The following is a 25,332-nucleotide window of genomic DNA, read 5'->3' as shown; positions in this document are numbered from 1 at the left end:
AACCCAAGCTCTCTTGACTAGACGAGGACGGAATAACGTCCCAGGTGAAGACGAACAGATGCAACTTCCATCAGATGTTATCCTGATGAAGAAGATTATATCTCCAAAAGTCATGTCAGAAGTGGGACTCGAACCCACGCCTCCAGAGGAGACTGCGGCCTAAACACAGCGCCTTAGACTACTCGGCCATCCTGACAGTGAAGAGTCCTAAGAAATGTATAAAAGTCACTCAGAAATTTCTGCGTCCATGCAAGCTTGAAATAATTTCAACCTTCAAACACAAGGTGCAACTTTTTGCACAGGACAATAAACACAGAAGATCACATATGAAAGCATTTAATTTCACAGGTGTACTGTTTTTATGCTTTTAGAATAATTATACCTCTCACCAGCTATTTAGGGTTCTGTATCCTACTCACAAAATTACCTTGCCTGCGACCTCTCTCTTTATACACAAACAACTACTGCTCAGGAAGTAGGAAGGCAGAAGGTGGGGCAGTTTATGCAAATTTATGCTGTCAATGTGCCTTGCAGATTCATGCAGAATTTCTAGATCCTTGCTGGAAACAAGAGAGCAGGCCTTGTTTCAGATTAACTGTCCCTAGCAAGGAACGTCTGAGCACATCCATTCTTTTGCTCTCTAGCCCCTGGCTTGGGTCTCACCCTCACTGGCTGAGGAGTGAAGTTCTGCATACCAACGTTGCATAGAAGGTATGTTTGTGATTGGTTTGAGATGGGTGGGAGGTCAAGAGCAGGGAAAAGCAAGTCACTTTCACTTCTAGTCTCCTCTTCTATGCCTACCTGCCGTTCACTCACTCTGTCTTTGTTTCATTCTCTCCTTCCTCAACACCCCATCTCACTCACTCGCTCTATCATTTGTGCTCTTTCCCCTTGCTCTTCATTTCATAGTGGAAACATCTCTTGAATGGATCATTAGAAAATGAGGTTACATAAAATTAAAAATCTACTTATTGGAAACCAAAAATATCACAAGACTGAATGTAAGCCATTTCTTCAATAAAAGGGTTTTTTTAGGCACCCCCCAAAAAACACATAAAACACCACTAGTGCTAGAAGAATATTATAAGAGCTTGAAGACAGAATTGGGCAAATTCATTTGCAGTTGAAACGGACGTTTAGTACTTATTCAGATATTATATGCACTGCCAATTTTTAGCTGAGATTCTGAAGGAACGCAGAGACAAAATGGACTTAAAGTTTTGTCAGAAGTGGGATTCGAACCCACGCCTCCAGGAGAGACTGCGGCCTTAACGCAGCGCCTTAGACCACTCGGCCATCCTGACCACATGTTGCTTGTTCATCTACATAGTGAGAAAGATAGTGTGAACAAAAAAAACACACATCTAAGGCCATAAGTGGCTATAGCAAGAAAAAAACTCACTGCACTTTTCCAAAAAGACAACCATATAAGCCCATGTGAGGGAAATGATCTGATTTTCTCCCTCAAGAAAAAAGAAGATTAAACACAGGTTTGTCAGAAGTGGGATTTGAACCCACACCTCCAGAAGAGACTGCGACCTTAACGCAGCACCTTAGACCACTCGGCCATCCTGACTTGCATGTGCAGCACCTTCCACAAGCCAGACAGCCATGCAAGTTTGGTACCGAAAAGGCATGCCCTCAATTTATTTATCCCATTATAAGCATTTCCAACAGATCTTTGAACAATCCATACAGAGCAGTACCTATGAAGAACTCTTTAGACCTTTAAAGCGTACAAAGAGAAAGTGCGATTCACCAGCCACTTGAACGGCCCAAAGCTGCTTTGAAATTGAGTCAAGAGCCACATCTTCGCTGACTAAAGCAAATTCAACAAGGGAGCTCAATGTCACAACATAGGGTGGAATACGCAAATCTAAGCAGCCCCTGATCACAGCCCTGAGGACATTGCTGTAAGTGTGCTGGAGTACAGCTGTCTACCAGGTGCTTGGCATTCTTCCAAATTTGCATGGCCTGTCTGGCCAGGGAATACAAGAGCATGACTCTTCTAGATGAGCTCTTACATGGGTCCTAAGCTCATTTGGTAATGATTGCACTTTATCAGCAAGACTTTGTACAACAGAAATATATGAGAAACCCAAGCTCTCTTGACTAGACGAGGACGGAATAACGTCCCAGGTGAAGACGAACAGATGCAACTTCCATCAGATGTTATCCTGATGAAGAAGATTATGTCTCCAAAAGTCATTTCAGAAGTGGGATTCAAACCCACACCTCCAGAGGAGACTGCAGCCTAGACACAGCGCCTTAGACCACTCGGCCATCCTGACAGTGAAGATTCCTAAGAAATGTATAAAAGTCACTCAGAAATTTCTGCGTCCATGCAAGCTTGAAATAATTTCAACCTTCAAACACAAGGTGCAACTTTTTGCACAGGACACTAAACACAGAAGATCACACATGAAAGCATTTCATTTCACAGGTGTACTGTTTTTATGCTTTTAGAATAACTTATACCTCTCACCAGCTATTTAGGGTTCTGTATCCTACTCACAAAATTATCTTGCCTGCGACCTCTCTCTTTATACACAAACAACTACTGCTCAGGAAGTAGGAAGGCAGAAGGTGGGGCAGTTTATGCAAATTTATGCTGTCAATGTGCCTTGCAGATTCATGCAGAATTTATAGATCCTTGTTGGAAACAAGAGAGCAGGCCTTGTTTCAGATCAACTGTCCCTAGCAAGGAACGTCTGAGCACATCCATTCTTTTGCTCTCTAGCCCCTGGCTTGGGACTCACCCTCACTGGCTGAGGAGTGAAGTTCTGCATACCAACGTTGCATAGAAGGTATGTTTGTGATTGGTTTGAGATGGGTGGGAGGTCAAGAGCAGGGAAAAGCAAGTCACCTTCACTTCTTGTCTCCTCTCCTCTTCTATGCCTACCTGCCGTTCACTTGCTCTGTCTTTGTTTCATTCTCTCCTTCCTCAACACCCCATCTCACTCACTGGCTCTATCATTTGTGCTCTTTCCCCTTGCTCTTCATTTCATAGTGGAAACATCTCCTGAATGGATCATTAGAAAATGAGGTTACATAAAATTAAAAATCTACTTATTGGAAACCAAAAATATCACAAGACTGAATGTAAGCCATTTCTTCAATAAAAGGGATTTTTTAGGCACCCCCCAAAAAACACATAAAACACCACTAGTGCTAGAAGAATATTATACGAGCTTGAAGACAGAATTGGGCAAATTCATTTGCAGTTGAAACTGAAGTTTGGTACTTATTCAGATATTATATGCACTGCCAATTTTTAGCAGAGATTTTGAAGAAACGCAGAGACAAAATGGACTTAAAGTTTTGTCAGAAGTGGGATTCGAACCCACGCCTCCAGGAGAGACTGTGGCCTTAACACAGCGCCTTAGACCGCTCAGCCATCCTGACCACAGGTTGCTTGTTAATCTACATAGTGAGAAAGATAGTGTGAACAAAAAAAACACACATCTTAGGCCATGAGTGGCTATAGCAAGAAAAAAACTCACTGCACTTTTCCAAAAAGACAACCATATAAGTCCATGTGAGGGAAATGATCTGATTTTCTCCCTCAAGAAAAAAGAAGAATAACACAGGTTTGTCAGAAGTGGGATTTGAAACCACGCCTCCAGAAGAGACTGCGACCTGAACGCAGCGCCATAGACCACTCGGCCATCCTGACTTGCATTTGCAGCACCTTCCACAAGCCAGACAGCCATGCAAGTTTGGTACCGAAAAGGCATGCCCTCAATTTATTTATCCCGTTATAAGCATTTCCAACAGATCTTTGAACAATCCATACAGAGCAGTACCTAAGAAGAACTCTTTAGACCTTTAAAGCGTACAAAGAGAAAGTGCTATTCTCCAGCCACTTGAACGGCCCAAAGCTGCTTTGAAATTGAGTCAACAGCCACATCTTGGCTGACTAAAGCAAATTCAACAAGGGACCTCAATGTCACAACATAGGGTGGAATACGCAAATCTAAGCAGCCCCTGTTCACAGCCCTGAGGACATTGCTGTAAGTGTGCTGGAGTACAGCTGTCTACCAGGTGCTTGGCATTCTTCCAAATTTGCATGGCCTGTCTGGCCAGGGAATACAAGAGCATGACTCTTCTAGATGAGCTCTTACATGGGTCCTAAGCTCATTTGGTAATGATTGCACTTTATCAGCAAGACTTTGTACAACAGAAATATATGAGAAACCCAAGCTCTCTTGACTAGACGAGGACGGAATAACGTCCCAGGTGAAGACGAACAGATGCAACTTCCATCAGATGTTATCCTGATGAAGAAGATTATATCTCCAAAAGGCATTTCAGAAGTGGGATTCGAACCCACGCCTCCAGAGGAGACTGCAGCCTAGACACAGCGCCTTAGACCACTCGGCCATCCTGACGGCGAAGAGTCCTAAGAAATGTATAAAAGTCACTCAGAAATTTCTGCGTCCATGCAAGCTTGAAATAATTTCAACCTTCAAACACAAGGTGCAACTTTTTGCACAGGACAATAAACACAGAAGATCACATATGAAAGCATTTCATTTCACAGGTGTACTGTTTTTATGCTTTTAGAATAACTTATACCTCTCACCAGCTATTTAGGGTTCTGTATCCTACTCACAAAATTATCTTGCCTGCGACCTCTCTCTTTATACACAAACAACTACTGCTCAGGAAGTAGGAAGGCAGAAGGTGGGGCAGTTTATGCAAATTTATGCTGTCAATGTGCCTTGCAGATTCATGCAGAATTTCTAGATCCTTGTTGGAAACAAGAGAGCAGGCCTTGTTTCAGATCAACTGTCCCTAGCAAGGAACGTCTGAGCACATCCATTCTTTTGCTCTCTAGCCCCTGGCTTGGGACTCACCCTCACTGGCTGAGGAGTGAAGTTCTGCATACCAACATTGCATAGAAGGTATGTTTGTGATTGGTTTGAGATGGGTGGGAGGTCAAGAGCAGGGAAAAGCAAGTCACCTTCACTTCTAGTCTCCTCTTCTATGCCTACCTGCCGTTCACTCACTCTGTCTTTGTTTCATTCTCTCCTTCCTCAACGCCCCATCTCACTCACTGGCTCTATCATTTGTGCTCTTTCCCCTTGCTCTTCATTTCATAGTGGAAACATCTCTTGAATGGATCATTAGAAAATGAGGTTACATAAAATTAAAAATCTACTTATTGGAAACCAAAAATATCACAAGACTGAATGTAAGACATTTCTTCAATAAAAGGGATTTTTTAGGCACCCCCCAAAAAACACATAAAACACCACTAGTGCTAGAACAATATTATACGAGCTTGAAGACAGAATTGGGCAAATTCATTTGCAGTTGAAACTGAAGTTTGGTACTTATTCAGATATTATATGCACTGCCAATTTTTTGCTGAGATTCTGAAGGAACGCAGAGGCAAAATGGACTTAAAGTTTTGTCAGAAGTGGGATTCGAACCCACGCCTCCAGGAGAGACTGCGGCCTTAACGCAGCGCCTTAGACCACTCGGCCATCCTGACCACATGTTGCTTGTTCATCTACATAGTGAGAAAGATAGTGTGAACAAAAAAAACACATATCTTAGGCCATGAGTGGCTATAGCAAGAAAAAAACTCACTGCACTTTTCCAAAAAGACAACCATATAAGCCCATGTGAGGGAAATGATCTGATTTTCTCCCTCAAGAAAAAAGAAGATTAAACACAGGTTTGTCAGAAGTGGGATTTGAACCCACGCCTCCAGAAGAGACTGCGACCTGAACGCAGCGCCTTAGACCACTCGGCCATCCTGACTTGCATTTGCAGCACCTTCCACAAGCCAGACAGCCATGCAAGTTTGGTACCGAAAAGGCATGCCCTCAATTTATTTATCCCGTTATAAGCATTTCCAACAGATCTTTGAACAATCCATACAGAGCAGTACCTATGAAGAACTCTTTAGACCTTTAAAGCGTACAAAGAGAAAGTGCTATTCACCAGCCACTTGAACGGCCCAAAGCTGCTTTGAAATTGAGTCAACAGCCACATCTTGGCTGACTAAAGCAAATTCAACAAGGGAGCTCAATGTCACAACATAGGGTGGAATACGCAAATCTAAGCAGCCCCTGATCACAGCCCTGAGGACATTGCTGTAAGTGTGCTGGAGTACAGCTGTCTACCAGGTGCTTGGCATTCTTCCAAATTTGCATGGCCTGTCTGGCCAGGGAATACAAGAGCATGACTCTTCTAGATGAGCTCTTACATGGGTCCTAAGCTCATTTGGTAAGGATTGCACTTTATCAGCAAGACTTTGTACAACAGAAATATATGAGAAACCCAAGCTCTCTTGACTAGACGAGGACGGAATAACGTCCCAGGTAAAGACGAACAGATGCAACTTCCATCAGATGGTATCCTGATGAAGAAGATTATATCTCCAAAAGCCATTTCAGAAGAGGGATTCGAACCCACGCCTCCAGAGGAGATTGCAGCCTAGACACAGCGCCTTAGACCACTCGGCCATCCTTACAGTGAAGAGTCCTAAGAAATGTATAAAAGTCACTCAGAAATTTCTGCGTCCATGCAAGCTTGAAATAATTTCAACCTTCAAACACAAGGTGCAACTTTTTGCACAGGACAATAAACACAGAAGATCACATATGAAAGCATTTCATTTCACAGGTGTACTGTTTTTATGCTTTTAGAATAACTTATACCTCTCACCAGCTATTTAGGGTTCTGTATCCTACTCACAAAATTATCTTGCCTGCGACCTCTCTCTTTATACACAAACAACTACTGCTCAGGAAGTAGGAAGGCAGAAGGTGGGGCAGTTTATGCAAATTTATGCTGTCAATGTGCCTTGCAGATTCATGCAGAATTTCTAGATCCTTGCTGGAAACAAGAGAGCAGGCCTTGTTTCAGATCAACTGTCCCTAGCAAGGAACGTCTGAGCACATCCATTCTTTTGCTCTCTAGCCCCTGGCTTGGGACTCACCCTCACTGGCTGAGGAGTGAAGTTCTGCATACCAACGTTGCATAGAAGGTATGTTTGTGATTGGTTTGAGATGGGTGGGAGGTCAAGAGCAGGGAAAAGCAAGTCACCTTCACTTCTAGTCTCCTCTTCTATGCATACCTGCCGTTCACTCACTCTGTCTTTGTTTCATTCTCTCCTTCCTCAACACCCCATCTCACTCACTGGCTCTATCATTTGTGCTCTTTCCCCTTGCTCTTCATTTCATAGTGGAAACATCTCTTGAATGGATCATTAGAAAATGAGGTTACATAAAATTAAAAATCTACTTATTGGAAACCAAAAATATCACAAGACTGAATGTAAGCCATTTCTTCAATAAAAGGGATTTTTTAGGCACCCCCCAAAAAACACATAAAACACCACTAGTGCTAGAAGAATATTATACGAGCTTGAAGACAGAATTGGGCAAATTCATTTGCAGTTGAAACTGAAGTTTGGTACTTATTCAGATATTATATGCACTGCCAATTTTTAGCTGAGATTCTGAAGGAACGCAGAGACAAAATGGACTTAAAGTTTTGTCAGAAGTGGGATTCGAACCCACGCCTCCAGGAGAGACTGCGGCCTTAACGCAGCGCCTTAGACCACTCAGCCAACCTGACCACATGTTGCTTGTTCATCTACATAGTGAGAAAGATAGTGTGAACAAAAAAAACACTCATCTTAGGCCATGAGTGGCTATAGCAAGAAAAAACTCACTGCACTTTTTCAAAAAGACAACCATATAAGCCCATATGAGGGAAATGATCTGATTTTCTCCCTCAAGAAAAAAGAAGATTAAACACAGGTTTGTCGGAAGTGGGATTTGAACCCACGCCTCCAGAAGAGACTGCGACCTGAACGCAGCGCCTTAGACCACTCGGCCATCCTGACTTGCATTTGCAGCACCGTCCACAAGCCAGACAGCCATGCAAGTGGGGTACCGAAAAGGCATGCCCTCAATTTATTTATCCCATTATAAGCATTTCCAACAGATCTTTGAACAATCCATACAGAGCAGTACCTATGAAGAACTCTTTAGACCTTTAATGAGTACAAAGAGAAAGTGCTATTCACCAGCCACTTGAACGGCCCAAAGCTGCTTTGAAATTGAGTCAATAGCCACATTGTGAGAAGTTGGCCTGATGTGCAGTGCTCACTATTCTAGTGATCACTATATATCAGTCCAAACAACCCTTATTGATGATTGGTTGTAAGTCAACCTTATAGACCAGCTATCCTAGTAGCATGGATACGAGCAGTCTAAGGCTAAGACTCTAGAGGGCGTGTTAAGCCAGCTGTTTTACCATCACATTACCCCTTGAACACCCAGTGAAAGGACACTACACAAGTGTTATGAAAATAAACAGTGTATTTATTAGAATCACAACAACCCTGTACTCTTTATGAGGACAGGGTGCTAGGCACACAACAAAACTCTTACGAAAATACTTAAGTTAGCACGTTATACACAAATGCCCGAGGGGCACGAAAAACCATATACTTTAAAAGTGGGATGCGAATTACTAGCAGGTAAGTAACAGTTCTAATAGGCTTTGGAATCGCTAGGACTGGACTAGGGAATCGTTAGATTACTACTAGGAGGCCCAGGGGACTCGGGTGCAGAGTGTGCACTCTCACGCGGGATGCGGGACAAAGTCTATGGAAGCTAGAATTCACAAAGTTAGTGTTCACGGGCGAACCCGACCTGGTAGGAAGAAAACGACAGTGGATCCTGACCCTAGGATAGTGAGGCTATGCTGGGACACCGAAGTGCCGAAGTTACCTAGCCCAGGGGCTGCAGCTGCATAGGTCTGAAAAGACGTCGGGGATCTCGTTGCCGGACCAGGAGCCTGGAAGAAGGAAGTTGCTGGCAGGCGACCAGTGAAGGAAAGTTCGATGGATCCAAGCCTGGATCAAGGAAGAAGAAAACCTGAAAGCAGAGGGGACCAAGTTCTTGAATCACTAGCCAGTGATTAAGTGGGCACCAGGATGGCACCGGGCGAAGTCACCGCAGTCAGGTGAGTGGGCGCTGCTGGGCTCTGCAGTCTCTCGGACCAGGAGGCGTTGTCGGCGACCAGGATGGAGGTGCGAGCTGTCCCACGAAGGATGAAGTCGTTGGCGTCGAAGTTACCCAGGATTGGGCAACAAGCCTTGGCTAATTCAAGCCCACGCGGTGGACTCAAAATGGCGTCTTGAGTGGACCAGGAGGGTCCAGGGTGCTCCTCTTCTGGGAGGGAGCAAGGGCCAGTCTGGAGCAACCAGACCAGCAGCAGAAATGTCGTCGGGCGTCGTCAGGAAGGCCACAAGCCAACGGGCTAGTAGCCAAACAACGCGGTGAGCAGCGGAAAGCAGAAGGGCCCCACGCAGATCGTGGAGATGCTGGGGGGCTGCACTTCGGAGCTGGAGCTGCTCAGAGTCGGGGCTTCTCGGACCCCAAAGCACTCACCAGTAGATTACTCGGCGGGCTTGCTGAAAAGAAGTCGTGCAGTCTTGCAGATGGCCGGTCCCTTGAGGTCTCGTCGCACCCACGGTTCTCAGCTGGGCTGTAGAGGTGGGTAGAGGTCAGAGGTGCCAGGGAAGCCGGTTCTCGTCGAGCTGGGCAGTCGGATTCCGGAGGAAGGACTTACAGCAGACCGCAGTGTTCTTAGATGGTGCCTGCGGATGCAGGGTGACTACTCCTTAGTCACAAGGGAGAAATCTTAGGAAGAAGTCTTGAGTTCCTTTCGCAGAAAGTAGTTTCAGGATTCAAAGATGATATGATTTGGAAGGGGGCCAGTCTCTACCTTTATCCTGTAAAAAGGGGCTGGCACGCGACTAAGTCCTGCCCTATGGGTGGGACTAGGAGGGGGGTGGTTACACCCACTTCCTTGGCGGGCTTTTCCCCAGCACAGGGTCTGGAGTGACCCTGGAACTGGTTCCAGCCAGCCTATGCACAGTGAGCACCGGGGTGCCACGTGCAGTCACCTTCCTCTAAAGCCCTGCCTACCTACAATACACAAAACCCTGTCTGGGACGGTGCTGGCACCGCCCCTGGCAGGAAACCCTTTGTCCTTATCTCCTGCTCTGGGAGGACTCCCAGCAGCAGGAGGGCAGACTTGTGTCTCGGTGGCAGCATCCATTTTGTGGATGCTAAGGCTCTGTCTGACTTTTAACCGGGTTATAGGTTACAGGCATGTCGTGTCCCTCTAGAAGGGTGGAATGCTAACCCCGTCGCCAGAATTGGCGAGGGGTTAGTATTCCAATTCGTATGACACCTTACTCGACATGTTTTGATAAAGCGATACCAGAGTTGGCACATAACCGCGAGGATTATAATGCACTTAAGAGTATATGGTATGCGATATCATGGAAACGGCTAAGGGATGGATCCCGAAAGCCGCAGACAGGCTCAGCTCATGCTAGAGCACCATCTCACACGATTCCAAGCACTCTGCCTTCAGGATTGTTAAGGCCTGCCATAGGAGTGACTGATAGGAGATCTGTGTGTCCATTTTAGGGTTAGATATAGGTATACTATATCTAAAGCAAGGGGTGAGTACACCACCTTGCCCCAGCTGTCGTGCAGCCAGTTGTGTCAGTTTTAGTTCAGGGGTGGCATAATACATGCTTCAGCCCCTGGGAGACTTCTGGGTGCACCTCAGCCCTGGGTACAGGGACTTGGAGAGGGCCCAGTGCCAATTCAGTACCTAAGTACAATTTGGATAGAGAGAACAGCTAGGCTGTGGGTCTGATTAGCAGGCCCACAGCCAGGGAAAGTCGTAAACCAGTGCAGCAAAAAGCAAAAATCGGGGTGATCATAGGATTGCAGACCCTACTCTCCTACATGACCCCCCCCCAAACTTTGGGACAATAAACTAACCTTGACCAGGTGAGTCTTCTTGCTCTAAGTGGAAATACCTGGAGAGCCCATCAGCATTGCTGTGATCAGTCCCAGGTCTATGCTCCACTGTAAAATCCATCCCCTGTAGGGAAATGGACCACCTAAGCAGTTTGGGGTTTTCACCCTTCATCTGATTTAGCCACAAGAGGGGCTTATGGTCTGTCTGAATGGTGAAGTGAGTGCCAAACAAGTAGGCCCTCAGCTTCTTCAGGGCCCAGACCACAGCAAAGGCCTCCCTCTCAATAGCTGACCAATTTTTCTCTCTGGGTGTCAACCTTCTACTAATGAAAGCAATAGGCTGATCATTACCATCAAAATTCAGTTGAGACAGAACAGCTCCCACACCCAACTCAGAAGCATCTGTTTGGACAATGAATGGCTTGGAGTAATCTGGACTCTTGAGGATAGGTGCTGTGCACATGGCCTGCTTTAGGTCATTGAATGCTTTCTGACAGCTTGCTGTCCACTGAACTTTCTTTGGCATCTTCTTGCTTGTCAGGTCATTAAGGGGGGTCACTATGGACCCATAATTTCTGACAAACTTCCTATAGTACCCAGTCAGGCCCAAGAAAGCTCGAACCTGAGTCTGGGTGATTGGAGGAGTCCAGTCCTTGATGGCCTGTATCTTACTCTCCAGTGGCTGAACCTGGCCTCCACCTACAAGGTGGCCCAGGTATACAACCTGTGACTGCCCTATCTGGCACTTTGTGGCCTTGATAGTGAGGCCTGCCTTTTGCAGGGCCTCTAACACTTTCCTCAGGTGGACCAGGTGATCCTCCCAGGTGGAGCTAAAGACAGCAATATCGTCAAGATAAGCTGCACAGAAGTCATCCAGCCCAGTGAGGACTTGATTCACCAACCTTTGGAAGGTGGCAGGTGCATTTTTCAGTCCAAAGGGCATTACCACAAATTGATAATGCCCTCCAGGGGTAGAAAATGCTGTCTTAGGTTTGGCTTCCTCAGCTAACCTGATTTGCCAATACCCAGCTGTCAAATCAAATGTGCTTAAGAAGTTGGCAGAAGCCAATCTATCTATAAGCTCATCTGCTCTTGGTATTGGGTGGGCATCAGTCTTAGTGACTGCATTGAGGCCTCTGTAGTCTACGCAAAACCTCATCTCTCTCTTACCACCCTGGGTGTGAGGCTTTGGCACTAGAACTACTGGGCTAGCCCAAGGGCTATCTGAGGGCTCAATGACTCCCAGTTCCAACATTTTCTGCACTTCAGTTTTTATGCAGTCTCTAACATGATCAGGCTGTCTGTAGATTTTACTCTTGACAGGCAGACTGTCTCCAGTGTCAACATCATGGGTACACCAATCAGTTTGGCTGGGTGTCAGAGAGAACATATGTCGAAAGGATTGCAGAACTTGCCTGCAATCCTGTTGCTGATGTTCAGTGAGGCTGCCACAAAAGACAACACCATCAACTGATCCATCATCAGGATTCTGAGTGAGCAGGTCTGGGAGAGGGTCACTCTCTTCCTCTTGTCCCTCATCTGTGGCCATGAGCAAGCTCATGTCCTTCCTGTCAACATATGCTTTGAGCCTGTTAACATGGAGCACTCTGAGAGGGCTCCTGGGAGTTCCAAGGTCCACCAAGTAGGTAACCTCTCCCTTTTGCTCAATGATGGTGTGGGGCCCAGACCATTTGTCTTTCAGAGCTGCTGGGGCCACTGGCTCCAGCACCCACACCTTCTGTCCTGGCTGGTACACAGTCAGTACAGCCTTTTGGTCATGCCAAGCTTTTTGAAGTTCCTGGCTGGCCTCAAGGTTTTTAGATGCCTTCTCCATATACTCAGCCATCCTGGAGCGGAGACCAAGTACATAGTCCACTATGTTGGTTGCAGGCTTTTTGAGAGGTCTCTCCCATCCTTCCTTCACCAAACACAGGGGTCCTCTTACAGGATGCCCATACAGAAGCTCAAAAGGGCTGTAGCCAACCCCCTTCTGTGGGACCTCTCTGTAAGCAAACAAGAGGCAGGGGATCAGGACATCCCATCTTCTCCTAAGAGGTTCAGGTAGTCCATGAATCATCCCTTTCAGGGTCCTGTTGAATCTCTCAACAAGCCCATTGCATTGTGGATGATAGGGTGTGGTGAACTTGTAGTTCACACCACACTCTTTCCACATGGCAGTCAGATATCCTGACATGAAGTTTGTACCTCTGTCAGAAACGACCTCCTTAGGGAAACCCACTCTGGAGAACACTCCAACTAGGGCTCTTGCCACTACAGGGGCTGTAGTGGTCCTAAGGGGAATAGCCTCAGGATACCTGGTGGCATGGTCCACCACCACCAGTATAAACTTGTGTCCTGATGCTGTCTGGGGTTCCATTGGACCAACAATGTCAATCCCCACTCTTTCAAAGGGAACCCCCACCACAGGTAGTGGTATAAGGGGGGCCTTTGTTGTGCCACCTGACTTACCACTGGCTTGGCAAGTGACACATGAGCGACAAAACTCCTTGGTATTCTCATTCATATGGGGCCAGTGAAAGTGTGAGACAAGCCTGTCCCAAGTCTTTGTCTGACCTAAATGACCTGCAAGGGGAATCTCATGGGCCAAGGTGAGAAGGAAACCTCTCAGAGACAAGGGGATGACCAGCCTCCTGGTTGCACCAGGCTTGGGGTCTCTTGACTCAGAGTACAGGAGTCCATCTTCCCAGTATACCCTGTGGGCACCTGTGGCATTCCCTGCAGCCTCAGCAGCAGCCTGCTGTCTGAGGGGTTCAAGGGAAGGGCAGCTCAACTGTTCCTTCCCCAGGTCTGCTCTGGAGGGTCCCCCTGAGCCCAGAAACTCAACTTGATCAAGTTCAAGCTCTTTAGGCTCAGTTTCCCTCAGCTCTGCTAGATCAGCCTCCTCAGAGACTTGATCCTCAACCTGGGGCAAGGGGGAAGGCAAAGCCTTACCCTTACTGCTCTTCTTCTTGGGAGGTGTCTGGTCCATAATTTCAGGATCCAGCACCTGTTCAGTGGGGCATCTTCTGGCCTGTGACCTAGTCACAGCAAGCACATGTGCTGGCAAGCCTAACATCTCCATGTGAGTCCTCTGCTCCACTTCTGACCATTGTGATGACTCCAAATCATTGCCCAACAAACAATCAACTGGGAGGTCTGAACTGACTACAACTTTCTTTTGTCCCTTCACTCCACCCCAGGAGAAAGCTACAATTGCCACACTATGACTAGTAGTGACATTGCTGGCATTGGTCACCAGGAAATCAGTACCTGGCATGATCTGTCCAGGGTCCACAAAGTTAGGTGTCACCATGGTGACACTGGCACAAGTGTCCCTATAGGCCTGAGCCATTTTGCCATTAATCAAAGGTGTCTGCCTGTATTTGCCCAAAGTATTGGGACTTATTTCAGGGGACATATCCACATCCCCTGTACAGACAAGGACAGCCTGAGTGAGTGTGCCAACTAAGTTGTCAGACCCCTCAGTACCCATGGTTAACCCAACTAATGCCTTGGGAGTGACACTACCACTACTGACTGTACTAGGGGGTGCAGTTGCCTTAGGAGCTGTAGTGGTAGGAGTTTGTCCTCCTCCTCTTTTGGTGCACTCACTAAACCAGTGAGATTTACTTTTGCAGTACTGGCACCACCTTTTGGACTGGCCTTCTTGAGCCTTCTTCTTCTGGGAAGCCTGACCCCCACCCTCTTTGGTTTGTTGGGGACCTGGTGAAGACTTCTGGTCATTTTGCTCATTCTTGACATTACCCTTCTGGTCTGCTTTCTTCTGACCACCCTGGTTCTGGTTCTGGTTCTGCTTGATCCTTGTCCTGACCCATTTGTCTGCCTTCTTTCCCAATTCTTGGGGAGAGGTCAGATCTGAATCAACAAGGTGCTGGTGCAGCAACTGGTTCTGACAATTGTTCAAAATTTGTTCTCTCATCATTAGATTATACAATCCTGTGTAATCTGTAACCTTGCTACCCAGCAACCAGCCCTCCAAAGCCTTAGTGGCACAATCCACAAAATCAGACCAGTCCTGAGACTGAGTTTTCTGGGTGTCTCTGAACAGCAACCTGTACTGCTCAGTGGTTAAACCAAACCCATCAACCAGTGTATTCTTCAGGACCTGGTAATTGTTAGCATCCTCCACTCTTGTAGTGAGGAGCTTATCTCTACCTTTACCATCAAAGGAGAGCCACAGTATAGCTGCCCACTGACTCTGGGGAATGTTCTGCACAGTGCAGGCCCTCTCCAGAGCAGCCATCCATTTCTGGATGTCATCCCCTTGCTTAAAGGGGGGCACTATTTTAGTCAGGTGTTTAGTATCTAAACCCTTCTCTCTATCTCTTGGGAGATTGCTGCCACCAGTGGGAGCTAGCCCACTCATCTGCTGCTCTCTTGCCAGGGCAAGCTTCTCTTTGGCCAGGGCAATTTCTTCCCTTTCAATCCTCAGTTCAGCTTGTCTCATCCTAGCTTCATGCTCCTTTCTCTGAGGGGAAGTAAACCTCCTCTGTGGAGGATTCCTTCTCCCCTGAGAAGAGGCATTAGAGTGCAGAGATCTATTGGAGTCCCTAGAAAGAGATCTATCTCTCCTAACTCCAAGGTTAGGCCCACTTCGGGTTAGTACTGGGGGGCCCCCAGATCCTAGCCCAAGTAAGTCTAAGTTGGTCCTAGTTAGCCTTCTGACTACCTCAAGACCCTTGTCTACCTCATCCCCAGAGAGTACCTCCTCATCCTCCTCCTCAACTGCTGAATCAGTGTTGGGGAGGTCTGGATCCCCAGAGGTTCCCTCTAAGGCTGGCATGCTCTCATGTAACTGAGAGAGCTTTCTGGCATCATATGTCTCTAAGAGACCTATCAGAAAGGGAAGGGTGGGGTTAGACCCCTGCTTCAGTTTCCTGGAGACACAGAGTTGCCTCATCTCCTGAAAATTGAGAGCTGCATATCTTGAAGTGACCTGTGGAGGGTCAACACTGACCAGGGGAGTCTCAGTAGAGTCCCCCTGAGTCGACATGCTTTTCTAGTGAGGTGTAAGTGGTGCACTTACCTACACTATATGTTTGCCTACTGATCCCTTGCTAGAGTTGTAGTTTAGGGTGTGCTAGGCCCTAGGAGCTACAACAGCTGGTTCAGTAGAACTCAGAGTATTCTAAGCTAAGTTATATGTACCTTTAGTACTTATGTGATCTTTCACAAGATATTCTTAGGGCATGTGTGGTAAAACAACAGCAAGCTCAAATCCCAACCGCTGCTCACCAATGTGAGAAGTTGGCCTGATGTGCAGTGCTCACTATTCTAGTGATCACTATATATCAGTCCAAACAACCCTTATTGATGATTGGTTGTAAGTCAACCTTATAGACCAGCTATCCTAGTAGCATGGATACGAGCAGTCTAAGGCTAAGACTCTAGAGGGCGTGTTAAGCCAGCTGTTTTACCATCACATTACCCCTTGAACACCCAGTGAAAGGACACCACACAAGTGTTATGAAAATAAACAGTGTATTTATTAGAATCACAACAACCCTGTACTCTTTATGAGGACAGGGTGCTAGGCACACAACAAAACTCTTACGAAAATACTTAAGTTAGCACGTTATACACAAATGCCCGAGGGGCACGAAAAACCATATACTTTAAAAGTGGGATGCGAATTACTAGCAGGTAAGTAACAGTTCTAATAGGCTTTGGAATCGCTAGGACTGGACTAGGGAATCGTTAGATTACTACTAGGAGGCCCAGGGGACTCGGGTGCAGAGTGTGCACTCTCACGCGGGATGCGGGACAAAGTCTATGGAAGCTAGAATTCACAAAGTTAGTGTTCACGGGCGAACCCGACCTGGTAGGAAGAAAACGACAGTGGATCCTGACCCTAGGATAGTGAGGCTATGCTGGGACACCGAAGTGCCGAAGTTACCTAGCCCAGGGGCTGCAGCTGCATAGGTCTGAAAAGACGTCGGGGATCTCGTTGCCGGACCAGGAGCCTGGAAGAAGGAAGTTGCTGGCAGGCGACCAGTGAAGGAAAGTTCGATGGATCCAAGCCTGGATCAAGGAAGAAGAAAACCTGAAAGCAGAGGGGACCAAGTTCTTGAATCACTAGCCAGTGATTAAGTGGGCACCAGGATGGCACCGGGCGAAGTCACCGCAGTCAGGTGAGTGGGCGCTGCTGGGCTCTGCAGTCTCTCGGACCAGGAGGCGTTGTCGGCGACCAGGATGGAGGTGCGAGCTGTCCCACGAAGGATGAAGTCGTTGGCGTCGAAGTTACCCAGGATTGGGCAACAAGCCTTGGCTAATTCAAGCCCACGCGGTGGACTCAAAATGGCGTCTTGAGTGGACCAGGAGGGTCCAGGGTGCTCCTCTTCTGGGAGGGAGCAAGGGCCAGTCTGGAGCAACCAGACCAGCAGCAGAAATGTCGTCGGGCGTCGTCAGGAAGGCCACAAGCCAACGGGCTAGTAGCCAAACAACGCGGTGAGCAGCGGAAAGCAGAAGGGCCCCACGCAGATCGTGGAGATGCTGGGGGGCTGCACTTCGGAGCTGGAGCTGCTCAGAGTCGGGGCTTCTCGGACCCCAAAGCACTCACCAGTAGATTACTCGGCGGGCTTGCTGAAAAGAAGTCGTGCAGTCTTGCAGATGGCCGGTCCCTTGAGGTCTCGTCGCACCCACGGTTCTCAGCTGGGCTGTAGAGGTGGGTAGAGGTCAGAGGTGCCAGGGAAGCCGGTTCTCGTCGAGCTGGGCAGTCGGATTCCGGAGGAAGGACTTACAGCAGACCGCAGTGTTCTTAGATGGTGCCTGCGGATGCAGGGTGACTACTCCTTAGTCACAAGGGAGAAATCTTAGGAAGAAGTCTTGAGTTCCTTTCGCAGAAAGTAGTTTCAGGATTCAAAGATGATCTGATTTGGAAGGGGGCCAGTCTCTACCTTTATCCTGTAAAAAGGGGCTGGCACGCGACTAAGTCCTGCCCTATGGGTGGGACTAGGAGGGGGGTGGTTACACCCACTTCCTTGGCGGGCTTTTCCCCAGCACAGGGTCTGGAGTGACCCTGGAACTGGTTCCAGCCAGCCTATGCACAGTGAGCACCGGGGTGCCACGTGCAGTCACCTTCCTCTAAAGCCCTGCCTACCTACAATACACAAAACCCTGTCTGGGACGGTGCTGGCACCGCCCCTGGCAGGAAACCCTTTGTCCTTATCTCCTGCTCTGGGAGGACTCCCAGCAGCAGGAGGGCAGACTTGTGTCTCGGTGGCAGCATCCATTTTGTGGATGCTAAGGCTCTGTCTGACTTTTAACCGGGTTATAGGTTACAGGCATGTCGTGTCCCTCTAGAAGGGTGGAATGCTAACCCCGTCGCCAGAATTGGCGAGGGGTTAGTATTCCAATTCGTATGACACCTTACTCGACATGTTTTGATAAAGCGATACCAGAGTTGGCACATAACCGCGAGGATCATAATGCACTTAAGAGTATATGGTATGCGATATCATGGAAACGGCTAAGGGATGGATCCCGAAAGCCGCAGACAGGCTCAGCTCATGCTAGAGCACCATCTCACACGATTCCAAGCACTCTGCCTTCAGGATTGTTAAGGCCTGCCATAGGAGTGACTGATAGGAGATCTGTGTGTCCATTTTAGGGTTAGATATAGGTATACTATATCTAAAGCAAGGGGTGAGTACACCACCTTGCCCCAGCTGTCGTGCAGCCAGTTGTGTCAGTTTTAGTTAGTCAATCCAGGGGTGGCATAATACATGCTTCAGCCCCTGGGAGACTTCTGGGTGCACCTCAGCCCTGGGTACAGGGACTTGGAGAGGGCCCAGTGCCAATTCAGTACCTAAGTACAATTTGGATAGAGAGAACAGCTAGGCTGTGGGTCTGATTAGCAGGCCCACAGCCAGGGAAAGTCGTAAACCAGTGCAGCAAAAAGCAAAAATCGGGGTGATCATAGGATTGCAGACCCTACTCTCCTACACACATCTTGGCTGACTAAAGCAAATTCAACAAGGGATCTCAATGTCACAACATAGGGTGGAATTCGCAAATCTAAGCAGCCCCTGATCACTGCCCTGAGGAAATTGCTGTAAGTGTGCTGGAGTCCAGCTGTCTACCAGGTGCTTGGCATTCTTCCAAATTTGTATGGCCTGTCTGGCCAGGGAATACAAGAGAATGACTCTTCTAGATGAGCTCTTACATGGGTCATAAGCTCATTTGGTAAGGATTGCACTTTATCAGCAAGACTTTGTACAACAGAAATATATGAGAAACCCAAGCTCTCTTGACTAGACGAGGACAGAATAACATCCCAGGTGAAGACGAACAGAAGCAACTTCCATCAGATGTTATCCTGATGAAGAAGATTATATCTCCAAAAGTCATTTCAGAAGTGGAATTCGAACCCACGCCTCCAGAGGAGAATCCGGCCTAAACACAGCACCTTAGACCACTCGGCCATCCTGACAGTGAAGAGTCCTAAGAAATGTATAAAAGTCACTCAGAAATTTCTGCGTCCATGCAAGCTTGAAATAATTTCAACCTTTAAACACAAGGTGCAACTTTTTGCACAGGACAATAAACACAGAAGATCACGTATGAAAGCATTTCATTTCACAGGTGTACTGTTTTTATGCTTTTAGAATAACTTATACCTCTCACCAGCTATTTAGGGTTCTGTATCCTACTCACAAAATTACCTTGCCTGCGACCTTTCTCTCTATACACAAACAACTACTGCTCAGGAAGTAGGAAGGCAGAAGGTGGGGCAGTTTATGCAAATTTATGCTGTCAATGTGCCTTGCACTTTCATGCTGAATTTCTAGATCCTTGCTGGAAACAAGAGAGCAGGCCTTGTTTGAAATCAACTGTCCCTAGCAAGGAACGTCTGAGCACATCCATTCTTTTGCTCTCTAGCCCCTGGCTTGGGACTCACCCTCACTGGCTGAGGAGTGAAGTTCTGCATACCAACGTTGCATAGAAGGTATGTTTGTGATTGGTTTGAGATGGGTGGGAGGTCAAGAGCAGGGAAAAGCAAGTCACCTTCCCTTCTAGTCTCCTCTTCTATGCCTACCTGCCGTTCACTCACTCTGTCTTTGTTTCATTCTCTCCTTCCTCAACACCCCATCTCACTCACTGGCTCTATCATTTGTGCTCTTTCCCCTTGCTCTTCATTTCATAGTGGAAACATCTCTTGAATGGATCATTAGAAAATGAGGTTACATAAAATTAAAAATCTACTTATTGGAAACCAAAAATATCACAAGACTGAATGTAAGCCATTTCTTCAATAAAAGGGATTTTTTAGGCACCCCCCAAAAAACACATAAAACACCACTAGTGCTAGAAGAATATTATAAGAGCTTGAAGACAGAATTGGGCAAATTCATTTGCAGTTGAAACTGAAGTTTGGTACTTATTCAGATATTATATTCACTGCCAATTTTTAGCTGAGATTCTGAAAGAACGCAGAGACAAAATGGACTTAAAGTTTTGTCAGAAGTGGGATTCGAATCCACGCCTCCAGGAGAGACTGCGGCCTTAACGCAGCGCCTTAGACCACTCGGCCATCCTGATCACATGTTGCTCGTCCATCTACATAGTGAGAAAGATAGTGTGAACAAAAAAAACACACATCTTAGGCCATAAGTGGCTATAGCAAGAAAAAAACTCACTGCACTTTTCCAAAAAGACAATCATATAAGCCCATGTGAGGGAAATGATCTGATTTTCTCCCTCAAGAAAAAAGAAGATTAAACACAGGTTTGTCAGAAGTGGGATTTGAACCCACGCCTCCAGAAGAGACTGCGACCTGAACGCAGCACCTTAGACCACTCGGCCATTCTGACTTGCATTTGCAGCTCCTTCCACAAGCCAGACAGCCATGCAAGTTTGGTACCGAAAAGGCATGCCCTCAATTTATTTATCCCATTATAAGCATTTCCAACAGATCTTTGAACAATCCATACAGAGCAGTACCTATAAAGAACTCTTTAGACCTTTAAAGCGTACAAAGAGAAAGTGCTATTCACCAGCCACTTGAACGGCCCAAAGCTGCTTTGAAATTGAGTCAACAGCCACATCTTGGCTGACTAAAGCAAATTCAACAAGGGAGCTCAATGTCACAACATAGGGTGGAATACGCAAATCTAAGCAGCCCCTGATCACAGCCCTGAGGACATTGCTGTAAGTGTGCTGGAGTACAGCTGTCTATCAGGTGCTTGGCATTCTTCCAAATTTGCATGGCCTGTCTGGCCAGGGAATAAAAGAGCATGACTCTTCTAGATGAGCTCTTACATGGGTCCTAAGCTCATTTGGTAATGATTGCACTTTATCAGCAAGACTTTGTACAACAGAAATATATGAGAAACCCAAGCTCTCTTGACTAGACGAGGACGGAATAACGTCCCAGGTGAAGACGAACAGATGCAACTTCCATCAGATGTTATCCTGATGAAGAAGATTATATCTCCAAAAGTCATGTCAGAAGTGGGATTCGAACCCACGCCTCCAGAGGAGACTGCGGCCTAAACACAGCGCCTTAGACCACTCGGCCATCCTGACAGTGAAGATTCCTAAGAAATGTATAAAAGTCACTCAGAAATTTCTGCGTCCATGCAAGCTTGAAATAATTTCAACCTTCAAACACAAGGTGCAACTTTTTGCACAGGACAATAAACACAGAAGATCACGTATGAAAGCATTTCATTTCACAGGTGTACTGTTTTTATGCTTTTAGAATAACTTATACCTCTCACCAGCTATTTAGGGTTCTGTATCCTACTCACAAAATTATCTTGCCTGCGACCTCTCTCTTTATACACAAACAACTACTGCTCAGGAAGTAGGAAGGCAGAAGGTGGGGCAGTTTATGCAAATTTATGCTGTCAATGTGCCTTGCAGATTCATGCAGAATTTCTAGATCCTTGCTGGAAACAAGAGAGCAGGCCTTGTTTCAGATCAACTGTCCCTAGCAAGGAACGTCTGAGCACATCCATTCTTTTGCTCTCTAGCCCCTGGCTTGGGACTCACCCTCACTGGCTGAGGAGTGAAGTTCTGCATACCAACGTTGCATAGAAGGTATGTTTGTGATTGGTTTGAGATGGGTGGGAGGTCAAGAGCAGGGAAAAGCAAGTCACCTTCACTTCTAGTCTCCTCTTCTATGCATACCTGCCGTTCACTCACTCTGTCTTTGTTTCATTCTCTCCTTCCTCAACACCCCATCTCACTCACTGGCTCTATCATTTGTGCTCTTTCCCCTTGCTCTTCATTTCATAGTGGAAACATCTCTTGAATGGATCATTAGAAAATGAGGTTACATAAAATTAAAAATCTACTTATTGGAAACCAAAAATATCACAAGACTGAATGTAAGCCATTTCTTCAATAAAAGGGATTTTTTAGGCACCCCCCAAAAAACACATAAAACACCACTAGTGCTAGAAGAATATTATACGAGCTTGAAGACAGAATTGGGCAAATTCATTTGCAGTTGAAACTGAAGTTTGGTACTTATTCAGATATTATATGCACTGCCAATTTTTAGCTGAGATTCTGAAGGAACGCAGAGACAAAATGGACTTAAAGTTTTGTCAGAAGTGGGATTCGAACCCACGCCTCCAGGAGAGACTGCGGCCTTAACGCAGCGCCTTAGACCACTCGGCCATCCTGACCACATGTTGCTTGTCCATCTACATAGTGAGAAAGATAGTGTGAACAAAAAAAACACACATCTAAGGCCATAAGTGGCTATGGCAAGAAAAAAACTCACTGCACTTTTCCAAAAAGACAACCATATAAGCCCATGTGAGGGAAATGATCTGATTTTCTCCCTCAAGAAAAAAGAAGATTAAACACAGGTTTGTCAGAAGTGGGATTCGAACCCACGCCTCCAGGAGAGACTGCGGCCTTAACGCAGCGCCTTAGACCACTCGGCCATCCTGACCACATGTTGCTTGTCCATCTACATAGTGAGATAGATAGTGTGAACAAAAAAAACACACATCTTAGGCCATAAGTGGCTATAGCAAGAAAAAACTCACTGCACTTTTCCAAAAAGACAACCATATAAGCCCATGTGAGGGAAATGATCTGACTTTCTCCCTCAAGAAAAAAGAAGATTAAACACAGGTTTGTCAGAAGTGGGATTTGAACCCACGGCTCCAGAAGAGACTGCGACCTGAACGCAGCGCCTTAGGCCACTCGGCCATCCTGACAGTGAAGAGTCCTAAGAAATGTATAAAAGTCACTCAGAAATTTCTGCGTCCATGCAAGCTTGAAATAATTTCAACCTTCAAACACAAGGTGCAACTTTTTGCACAGGACAATAAACACAGAAGATCACATATGAAAGCATTTCATTTCACAGGTGTACTGTTTTTATGCTTTTAGAATAACTTATACCTCTCACCAGCTATTTAGGGTTCTGTATCCTACTCACAAAATTACCTTGCCTGCAACCTTTCTCTCTATACACAAAGAACTACTGCTCAGGAAGTAGGAAGGCAGAAGGTGGGTCAGTTTATGCAAATTCATGCTGTCAATGTGCCTTGCACATTCATGCAGAATTTCTAGATCCTTGCTGGAGACAAGAGAGCAGGCCTTGTTTCAGATCAACTGTCCCTAGCAAGGAACGTCTGAGCACATCCATTCTTTTGCTCTCTAGCCCCTGGCTTGGGACTCACCCTCACTGGCTGAGGAGTGAAGTTCTGCATACCAACGTTGCATAGAAGGTATGTTTGTGATTGGTTTGAGATGGGTGGGAGGTCAAGAGCAGGGAAAAGCAAGTCACTTTCACTTCTAATCTCCTCTACTATGCCTACCTGCCGTTCACTCACTCTGTCTTTGTTTCATTCTCTCCTTCCTCAACACCCTATCTCACTCACTCGCTCTATCATTTGTGGTCTTTCCCCTTGCTCTTCATTTCATAGTGGAAACATCTCTTGAATGGATCATTAGAAAATGAGGTTACATAAAATTAAAAATCTACTTATTGGAAACCAAAAATATCACAAGACTGAATGTAAGCCATTTCTTCAATAAAAGGGATTTTTTAGGCACCCCCCAAAAAACACATAAAACACCACTAGTGCTAGAAGAATATTATAAGAGCTTGAAGACAGAATTGGGCAAATTCATTTGCAGTTGAAACTGAAGTTTGGTACTTATTCAGATATTATATGCACTGCCAATTTTTAGCTGAGATTCTGAAGGAACGCAGAGACAAAATGGACTTAAAGTTTTGTCTGAAGTGGGATTCGAACCCACGCCTCCAGGAGAGACTGCGGCTTTAACGCAGTGCCTTAGACCACTCGGCCATCCTGACCACATGTTGCTTGTCCATCTACATAGTGAGAAAGATAGTGTGAACAAAAAAAACACACATCTTAGGCCATAAGTGGCTATAGCAAGAAAAAAACTCACTGCACTTTTCCAAAAAGACAACCATATAAGCCCATGTGAGGGAAATGATCTGATTTTCTCCCTCAAGAAAAAAGAAGATTAAACACAGGTTTGTCAGAAGTGGGATTTGAACCCACGGCTCCAGAAGAGACTGCGACCTGAACGCAGCGCCTTAGGCCACTCGGCCATCCTGACTTGCATTTGCAGCACCTTCCACAAGCCAGACAGCCATGCAAGTTTGGTACCGAAAAGGCATGCCCTCAATTTATTGATCCCATTATAAGCATTTCCAACAGATCTTTGAACAATCCATACAGAGCAGTACCTGTGAAGAACTCTTTAGACCTTTAAAGCGTACAAAGAGAAAGTGCTATTCACCAGCCACTTGAACGGCCCAAAGCTGCTTTGAAATTGAGTCAACAGCCACATCTTGGCTGACTAAAGCAAATTCAACAAGGGAGCTCAATGTCACAACATAGGGTGGAATACGCAAATCTAAGCAGCCCCTGATCACAGCCCTGAGGACATTGCTGTAAGTGTGCTGGAGTACAGCTGTCTACCAGGTGCTTGGCATTCTTCCAAATTTGCATGGCCTGTCTGGCCAGGGAATACAAGAGCATGACTCTTCTAGATGAGCTCTTACATGGGTCCTAAGCTCATTTGGTAAGGATTGCACTTTATCAGCAAGACTTTGTACAACAGAAATATATGAGAAACCCAAGCTCTCCTGACTAGACGAGGACGGAATAACATCCCAGGTGAAGATGAACAGATGCAACTTCCATCAGATGTTATCCTGTTGAAGAAGATTATATCTCCAAAAGTCATTTCAGAAGTGGGATTCGAACCCACGCCTCCAGAGGAGACTGCAGCCTAGACACAGCGCCTTAGACCACTCGGCCATCCTGACAGTGAAGAGTCCTAAGAAATGTATAAAAGTCACTCAGAAATTTCTGCGTCCATGCAAGCTTGAAATAATTTCAACCTTCAAACACAAGGTGCAACTTTTTGCACAGGACAATAAACACAGAAGATCACATATGAAAGCATTTCATTTCACAGGTGTACTGTTTTTATGCTTTTAGAATAACTTATACCTCTCACCAGCTATTTAGGGTTCTGTATCCTACTC

General features: G+C 46.2%; 14 non-coding genes across 14 annotated transcripts; all 14 read right to left on the bottom strand.

Moving 5' to 3' along the window:
- Positions 1-113: 113 nt before the first annotated feature.
- TRNAL-UAG (transfer RNA leucine (anticodon UAG)) lies at positions 114-196 on the bottom strand. The gene has a single exon. It is a non-coding gene; the product is annotated as a tRNA-Leu (tRNA).
- A 1,025-nt stretch (positions 197-1,221) lies between these two features.
- TRNAL-AAG (transfer RNA leucine (anticodon AAG)) lies at positions 1,222-1,304 on the bottom strand. Its single transcript has one exon. It is a non-coding gene; the product is annotated as a tRNA-Leu (tRNA).
- A 189-nt stretch (positions 1,305-1,493) lies between these two features.
- TRNAL-AAG (transfer RNA leucine (anticodon AAG)) lies at positions 1,494-1,576 on the bottom strand. Its single transcript has one exon. It is a non-coding gene; the product is annotated as a tRNA-Leu (tRNA).
- A 1,746-nt stretch (positions 1,577-3,322) lies between these two features.
- Positions 3,323-3,405, bottom strand: TRNAL-AAG (transfer RNA leucine (anticodon AAG)). The gene has a single exon. It is a non-coding gene; the product is annotated as a tRNA-Leu (tRNA).
- Positions 3,406-5,417: 2,012 nt separating this feature from the next.
- Positions 5,418-5,500, bottom strand: TRNAL-AAG (transfer RNA leucine (anticodon AAG)). Its single transcript has one exon. It is a non-coding gene; the product is annotated as a tRNA-Leu (tRNA).
- A 189-nt stretch (positions 5,501-5,689) lies between these two features.
- Positions 5,690-5,772, bottom strand: TRNAL-CAG (transfer RNA leucine (anticodon CAG)). The gene has a single exon. It is a non-coding gene; the product is annotated as a tRNA-Leu (tRNA).
- A 2,012-nt stretch (positions 5,773-7,784) lies between these two features.
- Positions 7,785-7,867, bottom strand: TRNAL-CAG (transfer RNA leucine (anticodon CAG)). Its single transcript has one exon. It is a non-coding gene; the product is annotated as a tRNA-Leu (tRNA).
- Positions 7,868-20,564: 12,697 nt separating this feature from the next.
- On the bottom strand, positions 20,565-20,647 carry TRNAL-CAG (transfer RNA leucine (anticodon CAG)). The gene has a single exon. It is a non-coding gene; the product is annotated as a tRNA-Leu (tRNA).
- Positions 20,648-21,279: 632 nt separating this feature from the next.
- On the bottom strand, positions 21,280-21,362 carry TRNAL-UAG (transfer RNA leucine (anticodon UAG)). Its single transcript has one exon. It is a non-coding gene; the product is annotated as a tRNA-Leu (tRNA).
- Positions 21,363-22,388: 1,026 nt separating this feature from the next.
- Positions 22,389-22,471, bottom strand: TRNAL-AAG (transfer RNA leucine (anticodon AAG)). Its single transcript has one exon. It is a non-coding gene; the product is annotated as a tRNA-Leu (tRNA).
- A 189-nt stretch (positions 22,472-22,660) lies between these two features.
- Positions 22,661-22,743, bottom strand: TRNAL-AAG (transfer RNA leucine (anticodon AAG)). Its single transcript has one exon. It is a non-coding gene; the product is annotated as a tRNA-Leu (tRNA).
- Positions 22,744-22,931: 188 nt separating this feature from the next.
- TRNAL-CAG (transfer RNA leucine (anticodon CAG)) lies at positions 22,932-23,014 on the bottom strand. The gene has a single exon. It is a non-coding gene; the product is annotated as a tRNA-Leu (tRNA).
- Positions 23,015-24,040: 1,026 nt separating this feature from the next.
- Positions 24,041-24,123, bottom strand: TRNAF-AAA (transfer RNA phenylalanine (anticodon AAA)). The gene has a single exon. It is a non-coding gene; the product is annotated as a tRNA-Phe (tRNA).
- A 189-nt stretch (positions 24,124-24,312) lies between these two features.
- TRNAL-CAG (transfer RNA leucine (anticodon CAG)) lies at positions 24,313-24,395 on the bottom strand. Its single transcript has one exon. It is a non-coding gene; the product is annotated as a tRNA-Leu (tRNA).
- Positions 24,396-25,332: the final 937 nt, after the last annotated feature.

This window comes from Lissotriton helveticus, chromosome 8 (genome assembly GCF_964261635.1).
Source record: "Lissotriton helveticus chromosome 8, aLisHel1.1, whole genome shotgun sequence".
Taxonomy (NCBI): Eukaryota; Metazoa; Chordata; class Amphibia; order Caudata; family Salamandridae; genus Lissotriton; species Lissotriton helveticus.
This window is presented reverse-complemented; position numbering and strand designations above follow the sequence as displayed.